We start from the raw sequence: 18,112 nt of genomic DNA on the forward strand, positions 1-18,112 counted from the left end.
ATAAAGAATTCTCTAAGTAGAAGGCAGAGGAATTAAAGCATTTATTCAAGCTCCAAAGTAGCAGACCCATGGACCAGTGTACTCAACTCAATATCCTGGCCAAAAGCTTCCAGGCCCAATAAGTCTACCCCACAAAAGTAACCAGGAGGTTACAGAAAAAAAAAAAAAAAACATTATGACAGTAAGCCAAATTATATTCATGCTTACCCCCAATGCTAGGGCCCTCCTGTAAGAAGATTACCCACTGGCCTCAAGCCCTTGTTCAGCACTCTCCAGTCTTCAGGCAGGTCAGTCCTGCTATCAGCAGCGCCTGCTGCTTCAGCTTCTTCTGCTTCTGTTTGGGCTTTGGCTTTGGCTCTGGCTTTGGCTTTGGCTTGGGCTTGGGCTTCTGCTGCTGCCACCACCACCTCTGCCACTTTTGCTTCTCCTGCCTTCCCTAAGTCTCAATCTCCAGACTGTGTTCTCTCCTTTTATGCAGTCATTAGACATCATCCAATCGACTAGAGCATCATCTGAGCAACCAGAACTTAGGTGGCTACTGTTGGCTCTGGAGTTAGCACCTCCCTCTAGGACCTTGAGGACTTCATGCCCACATCAACTTATCACCTAATAGCTAGGGGTTTGGGGCCTACTTAGGAACAAAGATATAATCAGACCTCCTTTCATGGGCCCCACCTGGAGCCCCACCTTAAACCTATTCAAATGGGCGGGAAAGATCTTTTCATTTATTGATTGCCTTAACACCAGCAAAACAGTGTAATCCTTCAGGGGAAAAATACACATTCAAGGAGATAGAGGACTTTCGTGCATTCTTGATGACAAGACCAGAGATGTACAGAACATTTGATTTTCAAATGCAAGACTCAAAGCATAAAAGGGTAAAGAGGAAAGAAAATCATAGGTGACTTAATAGGGTTAAACTGTTTACATTCCTACATGGGAAGATGATATTTGTAATTCATCAGAACTTTGTCATTATTATTAGGGTAGTTACAAGGAGTATATATAAACAGAAATTGCAGCTGTGACATTGAATATGAAGGGATGGTATCTAAAAAATAAAATTAAGGGGTGAGACAAAAATATGCTGTGAGAAAGAGAAAGGGAGAGGTAGAATGGAGTGAATTATCTCACACAAAAGAGGCAAGAAAAAGATTTTATAGTAGAGGGAAAGATGGAGAAGATGAGAGGGAGTGAGTGAACCTTATTCTCTACAAAATTGGCTCAGAGAGGGAATAGTATACACATTCAACAGTAATCTATCTCACCTATTGGAAAGTGGGAAGGGAAGGGGAAAAGAGAAGAAGGGGGAGCATTATAGAAGAGATGGCAGATTGTGGAAGGCAATAGAAACCAAACTTTTTTTGGTGGGGCAGGGTGAAAGGAGAGAAAATGGAATAAATGGGGGGATAGGATGGAGGGAAATACAATTAACAATAATAACTGTGAAAAAAATAATTTAAAACAAGTTTTTCTGATAAGGGCCTCATTCTCAAAAATAGAGAACTGAGTAAAATTTATAAAATGAAGAGGTATTCCCCAACTGATAAACAATCAAAAGATATGATCATTTTTCAGGTAGAGTAATCAAAGCTATCTATAGACATATGAAAAATATTTTAATTCATTACTGGCTGAAGATTTTCAAATTAAAACAATTCTATTAAAAAGTGCAAACACTTTGACCCAGCAATACCACTTCTAGGGCTGTAGCCCAAAGAGATCACACAAGTGGGAAAGGGACCCATAAGTACAAAACATATTTACAGCAGCTCTTTTAGTGGTAGCAAAGAATTGGAAATCAAGGGGATGTCCATCAATTTGGGAATGGCTAAATAAGTTGTGGTATATGAATGTAATGGAATACTATTGTGCTATAAGAAATTAGGAGCATTCAGACTTAATAATAACCTGGAAAGACCTGTATCATATGATACTGAGTGAGGGGAGCTGAACCAGGAGAACACTGTGCACAACCACAGATATACTGATTTTGTGACGACTAACTTTTATAGACTTTGCTCTTCTCAGCATCACAAGGTTCAAAGACAACTCCAAAGGCCTCATGACGGAGAGAGTTATACATCCAGAGAAAGAACTATGGAGTCTGAATGCAGATTGACGTAAACTATTTGCTCTCTTTTTTGTTTCATTTTTTTTGTTTTGTTTCTTTCTCATCATTCATTCCATTGGTCATAATTCTTCTTGACAAGTTGAATATTGTGTAAATAAGTTTAATGCAAAGGTTTATGTAGAAGATATATTGGATTCCATGCCATCTTGGTGGGCAGGGTGGGGGAAGGGAGAGGAAGAAAATCTGGAACTCAAAAACATGCGGAACTGAGTGTTTCTAGTCATTCTGCCTCTATTTACATTCTGTGCAGGTCTTCCTTGTGTGTCAATCTGTGATGTAACAAACTGAATATACCTAGGGCGACCATCCAAATGGACTCCATTATACTGTTTCATGGCCTTAAGAGCATCTGCTTTTCGCTCAAAGTGAACATCTGCTGTTCCTAAGCTCCGGCCAGGCAGAACATAATGTACAGCTGCCTTTTTCAGAGTTCTAGATTCAGCAAATAGATCCTGAATACCCGTATCTCACACCCCAAAATCCAGATGGGAGACCAGCAATTTTCCACCGGTCTCTTCGCCAGTCACCAGCTCTGCCTCCAAAGCCTCTGTGGAAGAGGTCCTGTTGCTACTTAACTGGAAGCTGTTTTGGTCGGCTGTAGGGCGCGATGGGTTCCTGCCACCGCCCCCGGCGCCTCCTCGGGCCATGGACCGCCTGTTCCGCAGGGGGCCCCCAGCCTCGGCTCATGCCGCCAGGGCCTACGCGCCTCCACCGCCGTGGCCGCCCTGGGCTCAGGCCCGGCCTCGGCCCCGCCCCCCCCCCCCCCCCCCCCCCCCCCCCCGTCCACCTGCTGGCCCTGACTGAGCTTAATGATGTCGTCCAGTCCAGGGAGAAGTCCATCTTGTTGGCCATGGCAGGAGCGGAATCGGGCCTTGGCAGCCCTTTTCACCTCTTAATTAGATTTTTCAGTATCTCGTCAAAGAATACTCATACCCATGCCCTCTGTCTTTGTATGTCCCTTCTAAATTTTGTAATAATGATGCAGATCTCAAGAGTTACAAGTATCATCTTCCCTTTTAAGGATGTAAACAGTTTGCTCATATTCAATAACATGTGTTTTTTTTTTCTTTGTTGTTTGCCTTTTAATGCCTCTCTTGAATCTTGTATTTGAAGACCAAATTTTCTGTTGAGCTCTGGCTTTTCATCAGGAATGGTCTGATGTGCCTTATTCCAATGAATGTTCATCTTCTCTGAAAAATTAAGCTCGATTTTGCTGGGTACTTGTACCTTGATTTTAATCCAAGCTTATTTGCCTTCTGGAATATCATATTCCAAATCCTCTGATCTTTTAATATAGAAAGCTACAAGGTTCTGCATAATCCTGACTGTGGTTCCATGATATTTAAACTGTTTCTTTCTGGAAGCTTGCAGTATTTTCTCCTTGATCAGAAAATTCTGGGATTTGGCTATAATATTCCGTGGCATTTTCATTTTTTGATGTCTTTCTGAAGGTGATTGATGGATTCTTTTGTTCTACCCTCTGGTTCTAGGACCTCAGGGCAGTTTTCTTCGATAATTTCTTGAAACATGCTATCCAGATTGTTTCTTTTTTATCATGACTTTCACATAGACCAATAATTCTTAAATTATCTCTCCTGGATCTATTTTCCAGGTCAGTTGTTTTTCCAATGAGATATTTTACATTTTCTTCTATTTTTTTCATTCTTTTGATTTTGTTTGACTGATTCTTGATGTGTCATAGAGTCATAAGCTTCCACTTGCCCAATTCTAATTTTTAGTGAATTGTTTTCTACAGTTAGCATTTGTACCTCCTCTTCCATTTGGCCAATTCTACTTTTTAAGGAGTTGTTTCCTTCAGTGGAATTTTTTCCCCTTTTGGCCAACTGTATTTTTTAAGAAGTTGTATTCTGTAATCAGTTTTTGTCCTTCATTTCCCCCTCTGTTGACTCTTTTTTGCATACCTCTTGTTTCTTTTCCCCAGTTTTTCTTCTACCTCTCTTATTTAACTTTTACAATTCTTCTTGAGCTCTTCCAAGGACGTTTTTTTGGGGCTTAAAACCAATTCATATTCCCTTTTGAGGTTTCAGATGCAAGTATATTGACAATGTTGTCCTCCTTTGAATTTGTGTTTTTATCTTCCCTGTCACAATAATAATTCTCTAAGTCAGTTTTCTTTTCCTTTTTTTTTGTTCATTTTCTTTGTTTATTTCTTGGCTTCTAAATTTTATCTCTCTTACTACAGTACAGGTGTCACTGTCCCAAGCTTCTTGTGTTGGGGCCAGGGGCCTGGTCCCTGTGGCTTTGTGTGCTGGGGCCTCAGCTAGAGACTGCTTGGCCTGGAAGCTTACAGCTAGAGGCTTTAGGGGCCTGGCAGCTTACCTGGTGCTGAGATGGGTTCCTAGTGGTGGTGACTGGCATGTGCTATGGCAAGGTTGAGTTTTTATGCATTTCCCTGGTGCTACACTTGAGCTCTCTGGGTGAGGGTGGGGTCTGGACACTGGAGGCCACCTGCACACTTGTCCTTTGCTGAAGCACATGGAGTTTTGGTGCTGGAAAATGCCTGCCTGCCTGGAGCTCCCCTGAAGCATGTAGGGGTATCATTGCTGCAGGATCCCTGCCCGCCCAGTGCATAGCTGAAGCATGGAGGCATCAGCTGCTGTAGGATGCTTGCCCACTGGCACATATGGCAGTTTTCTGAACTGGAGACTGACAGTTCCCCTGGCTATGCCAAGGTGTGCAGGCATCTTGGTTTTAGTGTTTTTCTGATCCACCACCCTGGGGCTCAGAATCTCCCACTGATTTGCTGAGGTGGGACTTGTCACTACTGTGCCGGGATCCTTCTCCCCTTCCCTGAGAATAAGAAGGACTTTTCCTGTTAATCCCCTGAACTAAAAGACTGTTGGACCCTGCCTTTCTGCTGGCTCTGCTGTTTCAAGATTTTTCCTGGGGCAATATTTTATGCATTTTTAGAGATCAATAAGGGAGAGCGAGAGCAAATTACTGCTTAATCTGCCATTTTGGATCCTGGAAGACCTGAGTATGTATTCTGATAATAATTGTGTGTCTCACCTTCCTAAATCTTGGTCTTATTTATAAAATGAGGAGAGAGACACTAATTTTTTTCTTCAAATAATTGAAAAAATAACATTGCCTAAATTTCTTCCTCATCCTTTCTATTTGTTCTCCCCAAAAGCTATCCAATAAAATTAATATTTTTATTGTTTATTATTTTTATGCAACTGGTAGTTTTATTAATCTGTCTAATTACCATTTCCCCTTGTTTAACAAATTAAAAAAAAACACTGCAATACGAGGTCGTAGGATTTCAACTGACTCTTAAAAGAAGCCAGGGATTCTGGGAGCTAGAAGTGAAGAGGGAAATCATGCCAGAGATGAGTAATATCTGGTGCAAAATTGTAGAAACTGAAGATAGGATGTTATATATTAGCCATATTCAGTTGTTCAATATAGAAGAGAATAAAGTGTAAAAAGATTAGGAAGATGAAAGGGGTGTAACAACAATGCAGTATCACCAATAACACCAGTACACAGAAGGGCTGCTAGCACAGGTTCTTTGACCTGCTTTTCTAAGGAAATCAACTTTGAGGGGTTTATAGTCTCACTTTTATTAAACATACTTATATCATTCCCTTAGTTCAGGGGGAAAAGTCAGCACCCTGAACTTCAGAGAAAATACAAACTGAAATTACAAGCAGAATTACAAGCAGAAAAAAATAACAAAAATCAACAGACAGTTTTCTAAACATTTGACTATAGCAATACATACAGTTACCATAGAGAGAAGCACCAACATCTGGGTTTTCAAAGCCAGGGGTTTCCTTAACAGCTACCCAGAGTCTCAGCTGGCCAAATGACATGAACATTCTTCCAAAGAGTAAGCCCCCAAAGCAAAACCACTCCTTCTGAAGTACTGAGAGTTCTCAATTCTCAATTCTTGATTCTGAGATCAATGGCTATCCTCTGGATATATATACCCTTTCCAGGTCCAGAGGGCTTCACACCTCTTATGACATACTTAGCAAAAGGGTGCCAAGCAAGATTCAATCAAAGGCACTTGATTGCTGAGAAGCACTCCAAAAGAAAAAAAAATGTAAAAAATCCCACCTTGCTTGCTCTTACAAGGAACCAGGTTATAGATGTTTAAATGTCCAGCATAGGATTTTATCATGAAGGTATTAAAGAGCCATCAGAGGTTTTTTTTTTTTTCTTTCTCTTTTTTTTAAAGGAGAGACATGGTCAGTTCTTTAGAAAAATCACTGTGGAAGTCATGGGGTCTACAATCAGATGTATGATTTAGAAAGCTCTCCTTGGATGTAATGTGGAAAATGGATTGGAATGTGGAGTGAGTTTAGGCACAAAGATCAATTAGAGGGCTATTACTGTGTATAGGAAAGAGGAGATAAGACTCTAAACTAGATACAAAGCTTCTTAAACTGGGGCCTGTGATCCCATATGGGATTGTGTAACAGAATATGGGGGCTGTGAAAAATTTGGCAACAGCAAAAGTTTTCTGAATGTGCAACGACCAAAAATTAATTCAAAACTAAATGCATAATGAATCCAAATGAATCACGAATACCTTCATGATAAAATCCTCTGCTTGACATTTAAAGTGTTTCTGGAAGCTCTTGCCCACATTGTATCATGCAAACTTCATTGCAGCCTTGGTTCTGAACACACAACATGAGTATATGTGCATGCTATCATGCCACAAAATGCCAGTTAACACTGCCAGAAACACTTCAGCTCAGATTCAAGACTGTTGTATGTTATGAATTGCAGTGTTTTTACTGTACATACAAAGTTTTCTGCTGTTACAGAAATATAATAGTTTAATTATGGAAAATAAAGACTTTTAATATTTATCTATTGTCATTCCTCAGCATGGAAGTATTAAGTTAGTGTATCTTTGGATTGTATTAGAATGTTTGATTAAAAATAACTGCTATCTCCTTCTTTTACAGAAACATAAGTGTTTAATTGCAGCTAGTAAAGACAAAAGCCCATCAATGATATTTCTCCACTATCACTACTGTATATGTGTGTAAGTGTGAACAATTTATAAAATTAAGCACAAACAAATGTAATTTCATATACTAAATCTAGTAATCATTCAAAGAATTATTATCAATATTTTTTTGAGGGAAGGAAGCTAGGCAATTGGGGTTAAGTGACTTGCCCAAGTTCACACAGCTAGTATGTGTCAAGTGGCTGAGGCTGGATTTGAACTTAGGTCCTCCTGACTCCAGGACTGGTACTCTATTCATTGTGCCGTCTAGCTGCCCCTATCAATATTTATATTTCAGAAATTAGTAATGACGAATTCCAGAAGCTTATTACCAGGCTTAATGGCAGCCCAAAGTTTGCAATTCAATTAGATGAAACAACTGACCTTTCTAACGTGGCACAGTTGTTACTTTACGTAAGATATGTTTATGAAGGAAGCACACATGAGGAATTATTTTTTTGCCCTTTGGAAGGGCACACAAGAGGGGAAGATATATATCTTAAAGTCTGTGATTTTTTTTTCATAAATGAAGGTGTACAGTAGAAAAATTGATTTGGAGTCTGACCGTGCTGGAGCAAGAATGGGCACAAATGTTGGATTTTTTGCAAACATTAAATCCGGTGGCAATGCACATATCACCTTTACTCACTGAATGATCAATCAGGAGGCACTCATAGACCAAAAAATATCACCAGAATTAGTTGTTGTACTTTGCAATAATATCAAAATCATTAACTTCATTAAAAGCTGTGCCCTTAATAGTCATTTGTTTTCAAAACTTTGGAAAGACTTGTACTATGATTATAAAACCTTATTACTACATACAGAGTTAAGGTGGCTCTCAATAGGGTGAAATTTAAACAGATTATTGAAATTGAAAGATGAAGTTGTTATATTTTTGACTGAGCAGAAGTCTGATTTTGTTATTTTTTCCATTAATGACTTATGACTTTTAAAACTGTGTTACTTATAGGATATTTTAAAATTTAAACATGTTACATCAAGTAAAAAATTGTAACATATTTATGTTAAAAGATGAAATTGAAAGTTTTACTAAAAATGTGAACATATGGAAGAATAGGGTAGAAAATGGTTCCTTAGAAATGTTTACAGCTACAGATGATTCTGTACTTGAAAATAACCTTGCAAAGATTCATTTCTAAGAGTTATAATTGATCGTCTGAAGTACTTGCAGACACAGTTTCAAAAATACTTTCAAATTTTGATTCTAAAAAACTAAGTTGAGTTCATAAATCATACTCAATTGAAATAAAAAAATGCCAGTAATCTCTTATTAAAATTTCAAGAAGAATTTGCTGAGTTATCAAGTGACATAGGTTTAAAACTTGAGTTTTCTAAAAAAAATCATTAAATGAATTTTGGCTATGGATTAGGAAAGAATTTCCAACAACTTCTGAAATGGCCCTAAACATCCTTCTGCCATTTTGTCTATGTGTTTATGAGAAGCAGTGTTCCCAGTATTGATAATTTTAAAATCACAATGTCAATCAACTCTGAAAAACATTGCACGTACTGTATATCCAACATTACCAAATATTCTGCCAAGATTTAATTCTTTATGTAAAAATAAACAAGCACATCCATCTCATTAGCATGGAAATTCACTTCCATCTTTAATAAATTATAAAATCTGATGTATACCAAAGAATTGTTTTAAAATAAATTTCTTTATGATTCATTATTAGTAAATTAGTATGCCTATTTTATATACCTATATACCCAAAAAGTTGTGAGTGGAAAAAGTTTAAGGAACTACTCTAGTAACTATGCTAAAGGAGAGAAGAGGGAATACATGAGCAATTTAGCAATTTTAAGGTGGAAACAAAGTTTGACAACTGTTTAGGTATGTGTGATAGGTGAGAGAGAGTCAAGTGCATAATAAAGACACCGATATCGCAAATCTGAGTAATTAGGGATGGTTACGACCTCTACAACAAAAGCAAATTTCAGAACAGGGGTGGGATTAAGAGGAAGGTTAATGAGTTCTGCTTAAAATGTGTTGATTTTTCAGGGGACCATGGGGCATCCAGTTTGAAATTTTGAATAGGCACTCATTGATGCAGGACTGAAGATCAAGGGAGACTAGGGTTAAATAAAACCAAGCAAATTATTAAGATAGATATGATAACTGAGACCATGAGAACTGATGGCATCACCATGTGAGATAATATGGAACAAAAAGATGATAGGGCACAGTTAGAGCTTTGGGAATACTCATAGTTAGCAGACGTATTGTAAATGAAGATATAGCAAAAGAATGATTAATTAGGTAGGAAGCAAACAATGTTACAAAAATCTGTGGAGAAGAAATTATCCCCAAGGAGGAGGTGATAAAATATAGAGGTCAAGAGCGATAGAAACTGAGAAAAAGCTGTTACACTTGATCATTTGGAGATGATTGAGGACTTTAGAGAGAGTAGATTGAGTTGAATGATGAAGTTGGAAGTCAAATTCTAGACCTTTTACAAGATATTGAGACAGAAGAGATTAGGAGCACTTAATGAAGATAGCTTCTTTCAAGGAGTTTAGTTGAGAAGATAGGATCTAATGATTTTTTTGTTTGTTTTTGGATTTTAGCATGAGGGAAACATAGGAATGTAGGCAGTGAAGAAGGGATAGAATCATAAAGATTACTGAGAGCTGAGAGTGGGGATGATTTGGAGGCAATCTTCTGGAGAAGATGGGAGGCATGAAACTTACATGTAGAGAGATGGATCTTGGCCAGGAGAAAGCCCATTTCATCATCAGAAACTGGTGTGAAGGAGAAAATTATGGGGAAAATCACAGAAATATAAGATGTAAGAGAATAACCTTAATTTATTTGGTAAAATATGACTCTAGCTCTCAACTGAGATGGTAGGGAAAGGGGGTTGAGTAGGAGGTTTTCAGGAGAAAAATTTTAGGACAACTACTGTGTTTTGTGTAATAGTGAATCAATTAGGGAATGTATTATTTCCTTGTTGCTCTAAGGACCCACTTGACATTAATTAGATAGCACAAATTTATAATGGAATCAGCTCCTCCTAACATAATAAAAATAGGAGCAAAGAAGGCAGGTCATGGGAATAATCCAGGGTTGGGTTTTCACAAAATGTGATTTGCAATAGAATAAGGGGGCAAGTGATTTAGGAGTAGAGGGAACATAGTATAGACAACAATGTTGTATTCAAATTATAAAGAAACACAGAAAATGAGCTGGATAGTTAGAAATTTGCATGTTTTTCCCATTTCCAATAAGTGATTGTCCAACTTCTATCTGAATACCTCATAAAGAACGAACTATTTGCCAAGGCAATCCATTCCATTCTCAAACACTTATAAATTGGGAAATCCATTGTCTAATACTGAGATAAATTCTTCCTCTCTAACTTCCACCTGCTCCATCTAGTGCTGACTTTAAGGGTCAAGAAAAATGTTTAATTCCTCTTCCACATGCCAGTCTTTCATATATTTAAAGATAAAAGCCATGACCCAGCCCTTATGTGAAATACTATAATGAGAGCTGATAGGTTTCTAGTTCTGGAATAGCTACTAGCTAGCCATATAGCAATGCAGATAATATAACTACCACAAGACTCAGTTTTCTAATCTTTTGGTAAGATTTGCCTCAAAGGGTTAATTGTTGCAGGAAAGTGCATTGTAAAATGAAAGTGATATAAAGAAGTGAGCTAATAAACCATATTAGTGAATGTTACAATAGTTGACATTTACATAGTACTTTAAGGTTTGCTAAGGGATATGGCATGTTTGATATATACAACTCCATTTTACAGATGAGAAAACTAAGACCCAAAGTGGTGTAACTACTCATAGTAAAACAACTAGTAAATATCTAGGACAGGATTTGAATTTGGCTTGTTCCTGATCCCAAGCCCCATCCTTTCTTCACAATAAAAACAAGCTAGTATAGATAGTATTGGGGCATCTAGGTTGCCATGTGGATTGAGTGGCAGGCCTGAAGTCAGGAAGTCTCATCTTCCTGAGTCCAAATCTAAAATCAGACACCTATTTGACTGTGTGACACTGGGCAAGTCACATAACCCTATTTACCTCAGTTCTTCGTCTATAATATGAACTGAAGTAGGAAATAGCAGACCACTCTAGTATTTTTTCCAAGAAAACCCCAATTGGGGTCAGGAAGAGTCAGAGATGACTGAAATGACTGAACAACAACATGGATAATGTTTATTGAGATTTTTTTAGTATTTTTTTTCTTTTTTTCATTTGTTTACAACACACGGTTCTACATAATTTTGAGTTCCAGATTTCTCCCCTCCCTCCCCCCTCCCTCCCCAAGACGGCATGGAATCTCATATAACTACCACGTATAACTTCGCATTGAATTAATTTATACAGTAGTCCAATTGTGGAGAAGAATTATGACCAAGGGAATGAATCATGAGACAGACAAAACAGAACCATGAAAAAAAAACCAAAAACAAAAACAAAAGAGAAGAAAAGAAGGAGATCATGAAGTGTGCCTCAATCTGCATTCAAACTTCATAGTTCTTTCTCTGGAGGTAGATAGCATTCCCCATCGTGAGTCCTTTGGAGTTGTCCTTGCACCTTGTGTTGCTGAGAAGAGTGAAGTCTGTCAGGGTTGTTCCCCATGGAATCCATATATCTGTGGTTGTGTACAATGTTCTCCTAGCTCTGCTCCGCTCACTCAGCATTATGTCGTGTAGGTTTTTGCAGGTTGTTATGAAGTCCGTATCATCCCCAGTTCTTATGGCACAATAGTATTCCATTACCTTCATATACCACAGCTTGTTCAGCCATTCCCCAATTGATGGGCATCCCTTTGATTTCCAATTCTTGGCTACCACAAAAAGAGCCGCTATAAATATTTTTGTACATATGGGTCTTTTTCCCGCTTGTGTGATTTCTTTGGGATACAACCCTAGAAGTAGTATTGCTGGGTCAAAGGGTATGAACATTCCTGTGGCCCTTTGGGTGTAGTTCCAAATTACTCTCCAAAATGGCTGGATCATCTCACAACTCCACCAGCAATATAACAATGTTCCAATTTTCCCACATCCTCTCCACCTTTTATCATTTTCCTGTTTTGTTATTTTAGCCAATCTGACTGGAGAGATGTGGTATCTGAGAGTTGTTTTGATTTGCATTTCTCTAATCAGTAGTGATTTAGAGAATTTTTTCATATGCCTACAGATAGCTTTGATTTCTTCCTCTGAAAACTGCCTGTTCACATGCTTTGACCATTTCTCAATCGGGGAATGACTTGTATTCCTATATATTTGGCTCAAGTCCAATTCACACACATCAAGATATCACAGCATGATGTCATCGGTCCCCTTCAAAAATGAGGAATGACCAACATTTTCTTATGCTTATCTTTATTTCTCTCTTTTTTACCTTATTCCTCCTCAAAAATTTATTTTTTTTCTGATTACTGTCTCCCTTAATCCTGTCTCCCTTATGTCATCCCTTCGGCTTTCTTTTATCCCTTCCCCTCTTATTTCCTCTTGAGTGTGTATATATTCTTCCCTTCTGTAGCCATAATGGCTTTTGTTTTCTTTGAATGGCTCAGCTTGCCTCATTGAGCCTCTGGACACTGTGGCTTGCTCTTCCGGGGCAGGAGGCCCGGGGAGCATGCCGGGAAGCAGACAGCTTCCTGTGTGAGGAGTCATGGGGCTGGCTGAGGGGAGGTGTTGGCGGCTATGCTAGGGGGAGGGGCCAACTCAGGAACCAATCGGCCCTGGTCATTCGGGCGGAGCTTGATGATGTCAGAGACCCTATAAGAGGGGAGAGGACAGCTCGAAGAGCTCTCTTTCCTTTTTCGGTTGGAGCCAGCGACAGTTACATCGTCAGTTACAGCGACCGTTACATCGTCAGTTACAGTTGCAGCTTCAGTTGCAGACACAGACACTGCTGAGGCAGGAGCTGCCAGTAGCAGAGCTGACCTACGGGAGGAAGCTGAACAAAGACTTCAGTCCAGTGGGTAATCTTATTACCATAAAAGGGGGAAACATGATTTTGCTTTACGCAATCATGTTTCTCTGTAGCCTCCTGGTTACTCTTTCAAGGCGTACTTATTGGGCCTGGAAGATTATGATCAACATATCAAAATGGGGTTGCTGGTTCATGGGTTGGTTACTGTTGAGCCTAAATAAATGTTTTGATTCTTCTGCCTTCTACTTTGAGAGTTTCTTATATCCGGCGATTCCGAACCTTTCAGACATGTTTATGATCCTCTTTGAGATTATAAACTCGGCCCTCCTGATACATTTGGCGTCACGAACAGGATCGCTAGGTATAAGATCTCTATTTAGAAGCAGAACAATTTCAGAGGAAGAGATGAATATCCCAGGATGGGAGGATCCATTTTATTCCTCCCTAGCAAAAGAATTGGCTAAAAAAGCTGGACCCTGTGAAAACTGGGAACCAAGGCTACGGAGAGGAGATCCTAGGGATTTGGAAAAGTGTTTACGAGAAGTTGGGATTCAGTCAGGGGCATCACTATCTAGGCAAAGCTGGATAGTGTTATCAGCCTACCGGCTAGTATACGAAAGATTGAGATTAAGTGAAAGACATGGGGGCACTCCTACCCCACAGGAAGAAGAGGAATCTCAGATAGCAGGAGACCAAACTGACTCAAATGAGAACTTTTCTATTAATGTGGCTAAGAGCAACAGGAGACCAAAAAAGCCCAGAGTGCATTTCAACCCAGCCCAGAAAGAGCCTGACTGCCTGCTTCGTCCTAGCCATGGTGGCAGAGGAAGTGAGTGGGGAGAGAATGAGACAATGTTAGGGGCTGAGGCACAAAACACTACTGGGGTTCAGGATGTGCCTCACACAGAGAATAGGAGATGGTTAAATGATCAGACAAGGGCTCGACCCATACAAAGGAGGAAGACAGAAACCCGAGGTGAAGATTCAGTTACAAGGGAAATTCAGGAAGATTTCTCACCGCAAGAGGTCACAGATATTTTGAGTAGATTCAGCCAAAGAATAGGAGAACCATTGATATCTTGGATGGTAAGACTCAGTGATCAAGGGGCCGGTGGAATATCAGTAGATGGGACAGACTGCATGAGATTCATAGGTATCAGCCATGATCCTCTAGTTCAACAAGCTTTTAGGGAACATCATCAGCAAGGAGATGGTGATAGCGGGACTACTCTGTTGACATTAGCCGCTGTGGGATGCAATAAGAGATATGCTACTGATTCTATGTGGCCCACTGAGCACAGACCCTGGTATTCACTTAGAGATTGTATCATGAGACTAAAGGAGGAGGTAATGAAGACTGCCATTATGACAGGAACTGCAGACAAATATTACAATGATTCAATGGAACTGCCTCATAGGAATTTAATAATTAGGACAGCTCCCCCTGCTTATAAACAACTAATTTTGAATTTATTACTTGGAGAAGTAGGGAGCCGTCTTACAACAGTGATAAATAAGATTTTACAGTTATATGACTTAGGTGACTGGGGAAGGGATAGATCTCCTCAAGAGAGAAGGGTGAATAACCAGCAAACTTGGCGCCAAAGGAGAGTAACAAGGAAAGAAATGTTTACTGCTTTATTGAGAGCAGGAGTAGGTTTTGAAATGATAGATGGAATTCCAACCAATGAATTATATAGAATGTACAGAGATAAAGGCCTTGATAACAGGAGAGATAGGGAAATCAGAACTGCTCCTGCAAATGCTACAGATGTTGAACCTTCATACCCAAGTGAATCACATGAAAGGGAATACTAGGGAACAGGCCAGGCCCCAGCCCAAATTAAGGAAATACACAGGCTGGATTGTAGACCTCACATTAACTTGACCATATATTGGAAAAATGGGTCAAGTACGGTAACTGAGGCATTAATAGATACTGGGGCCGAGGCCACCCTTATTTATGGAAATCCAGACAAGTTCAGCCATGGAACTCCTATTACCATTACAGGACTAGGAGGGACTGAAATATCAGCCAGACAAGTTAAATTGATGATGAAAATTGGACAGTTGCCCAAGAAAGAATATAGTGTGGTTATTGTGCCTATTCCTGAATACATCATTGGAATAGACATTTTGAAGGGTATGACCTTAAATTTACCTGAAGGGAAATACCAATTTGCTGTGAGGAAAATAGGCATTAATGCAGTCTTAGTGGGGAAAATCAAGATGGATCCAATCACTTTGCCCGAACCTTCTGAAGTAATTACTTTGAGGCAATATCGTGTGCCAGGTGGGCAAGATGAAATTGCCAACACTATAAGAGAATGTGTTGAGGCAGGAGTGTTAGTCCCTACAACTACTCAATGGAACAACCCTGTCTGGCCAGTCCGAAAGTCAGATGGAACATGGAGGATGACAGTAGATTATAGACAGCTGAACAAAGTGACTCCTCCCTTGTATGCTGCTGTCCCAGACACGGTTACTTTAATAGAGAGAATACAAAAACATGAAGGGACTTGGTATGCAGTTATTGATTTGGCCAATGCCTTCTTTACAATCCCAATAGACCCCAAGCAATGGAATCAGTTTGCTTTTACTTGGCAAGGCCGACAGTATACATTTACACGCCTGCCGCAAGGATATATTCATAGCCCAACTATTTGCCACAGGATTGTAGCTGAACATTTGGATGAATTAAAGTTACCTGGTGTACAGCTTACACATTACATAGATGACATCATGATACAGGGAAAGAATATAAAGGAGGTGGAGGAGAGTTTAGCATTATTAATTGACCATATGAAAAGCAAAGGATGGGAAATCAACCCCGCAAAGGTTCAAGGGCCAGCTCAAACTGTAAAATTCTTGGGGATACAGTGGAATAGAGGACTGCGAGAAATTCTCCCACAAGCTCGACAAAAAATCCAGGATTTTCCCACCCCTACCAATAAGAAAGAGGCCCAAAAGTTCATAGGGCTGTTTGGTTATTGGAGACACCACATCCCACATTTGGGACAGATTTTAAAACCCTTGTATAAAGTCACCAGAAAGAAATATGAATTTGACTGGGGACTTGAACAAAGTAGAGCTTTTGAGGAAGCAAAGGCTGCTATTCAATTAGCTCTAGACTTATGGCCTATGCAAAATGGGCCAGTGGAGTTACAAGTGACTGTACAAGATGACTATGCAAATTGGAGTCTGTGGCAAAAACAACAAAGCCGAAGTGTACCTTTAGGCTTTTGGTCAAGGAAACTGCCCTCATCTGGAGTGCAATATACACCTTTTGAGAAGCAGCTGTTAGCTGCATATTGGGCTTTAGTAGAAACTGAGCAACTAACTCTGGGTCATGAAGTGGTATTAAGGCCTGGAATTCCAATTATGACTTGGGTAATGAGTACCCCAGCTTCTCACAGAATTGGACATGCACAAGAGGCAAGCATAATCAAATGGAAGTGGTATATTCAGAATAGGTCCAGAGCAGGCAAAAATGGAGTTTCTGCTCTACATGAATCTGTGGCGAACATTGATACTGAGAGCAATGAAAAGCCCCTTGAATCTAAGCAACAGATGGTACCATCCTTAGTGAAATGGAATAATGGATATGACGGACTAAATGAAGAACAGAAGAAACATGCTTGGTTTACTGATGGGACAGCAAAATATTTAGGACAGAAGAGACATTGGAAAGCAGTAGCCTATAACCCCTGTACAAGGAGAACTCTGGAAAGTTCTGGGATAGGTGGAAGTAGCCAATATGCTGAACTGATGGCAGTGCATCAGGCCATCAGAGCAGAGAAAGGAGGACAGTGTCATATATTTACTGACTCGTGGGCGGTAGCTAATGGATTAGCTACGTGGATGCCTATATGGAAGAATCAGAATTGGGAGATTCATGGCAAACAAGTTTGGGGTAAAGAGTTATGGGAAAATATATGGGACATGTCTTTGGTTACAGATCTGTCAGTTTTTCATGTTGATGCTCATGCAACCCTGACCACACCAGAACGTGAGTACAATGCACATGCGGATCGACTAGCAAAGATTGCTACTGAATGTATTGTCCCTACTCCGACTCCAACTGATGACCCAGCCTTAGCAAGATGGGTCCACCAGACTGCTGGCCATTTAGGGGTCCAGGCCACCCATCGATGGGCACAGGATCGAGGTATCAGTATTTCTCATGCGTTGTTAAAACAAATAACAGAGGAGTGTTGTATATGCCAATTAGAAAAAGAACGAACTCTTCCTAGGATAGTTACTGGAGAAATAGCAAGGGGAAAAGTTCCAGCCCAAATTTGGCAGATAGATTATATTGGCCCACTACCCCAGGATAAAGGATGTAAATATGTATGTACGTGTGTTGACACCTATTCCGGTGTACTAGTGGCTTGTCCTTATAAAGACGCAACTCAGAAAAACACCTGTAAAACTCTAGATATTGTAAGTTTATATTATGGAACCCCAATGCAGATTCAAAGTGACAATGGGTCACATTTCAAGGGCAAAGAAGTGAAAAGATATTGTGTGTTGAATAATATAGAATGGATATATCATATTCCATATTACCCACAAGCATCTGGGCTAATTGAAAGAATGAATGGATTGTTGAAAGAACAGCTGAGAAAATTAAGCTCAAATAATTCATATCGACATTGGAAGGATAATTTGTCTATTGCCTTACGTAATTTGAATAATAGACCCTTAGGGGGGAGTACACCTCTAGCCAGAATGATGACCCCAAATCTGCAGATCAGAGAACAGCAAACATGTGAGATCCAAAACATTGAATTTTGGACTGTGAGGGAAGATGTCCCACTACCAAGTCCAGGAACACCTGGTTCAGCAGGATATGATTTACATTGTATAGAGAATTTTAGGTTAAATAGGAAAGAGATAAGAAAAACCCCTACTGGAGTATGTATGAGAATCCCCAAGAATCATCTTGGACGGATATTACCTAAACCAGGATTAGCGGCTCAAGGAATACATGTATTGGCTGGAGTGATAGATTCTAATTATCAAAAAGAAATTGTTGTGACACTCCAGAATAT

General features: G+C 39.6%; 1 pseudogene; it reads right to left on the reverse strand.

Annotated features, from left to right (window-relative positions):
* Positions 1 to 262: 262 nt before the first annotated feature.
* LOC118853311 overlaps positions 263 to 18,112 on the reverse strand; it is a 31,621-nt pseudogene continuing 13,771 nt past the window's right edge.

Source organism: Trichosurus vulpecula, chromosome 6, assembly GCF_011100635.1.
Source record: "Trichosurus vulpecula isolate mTriVul1 chromosome 6, mTriVul1.pri, whole genome shotgun sequence".
NCBI classification, from domain to species: domain Eukaryota; kingdom Metazoa; phylum Chordata; class Mammalia; order Diprotodontia; family Phalangeridae; genus Trichosurus; species Trichosurus vulpecula.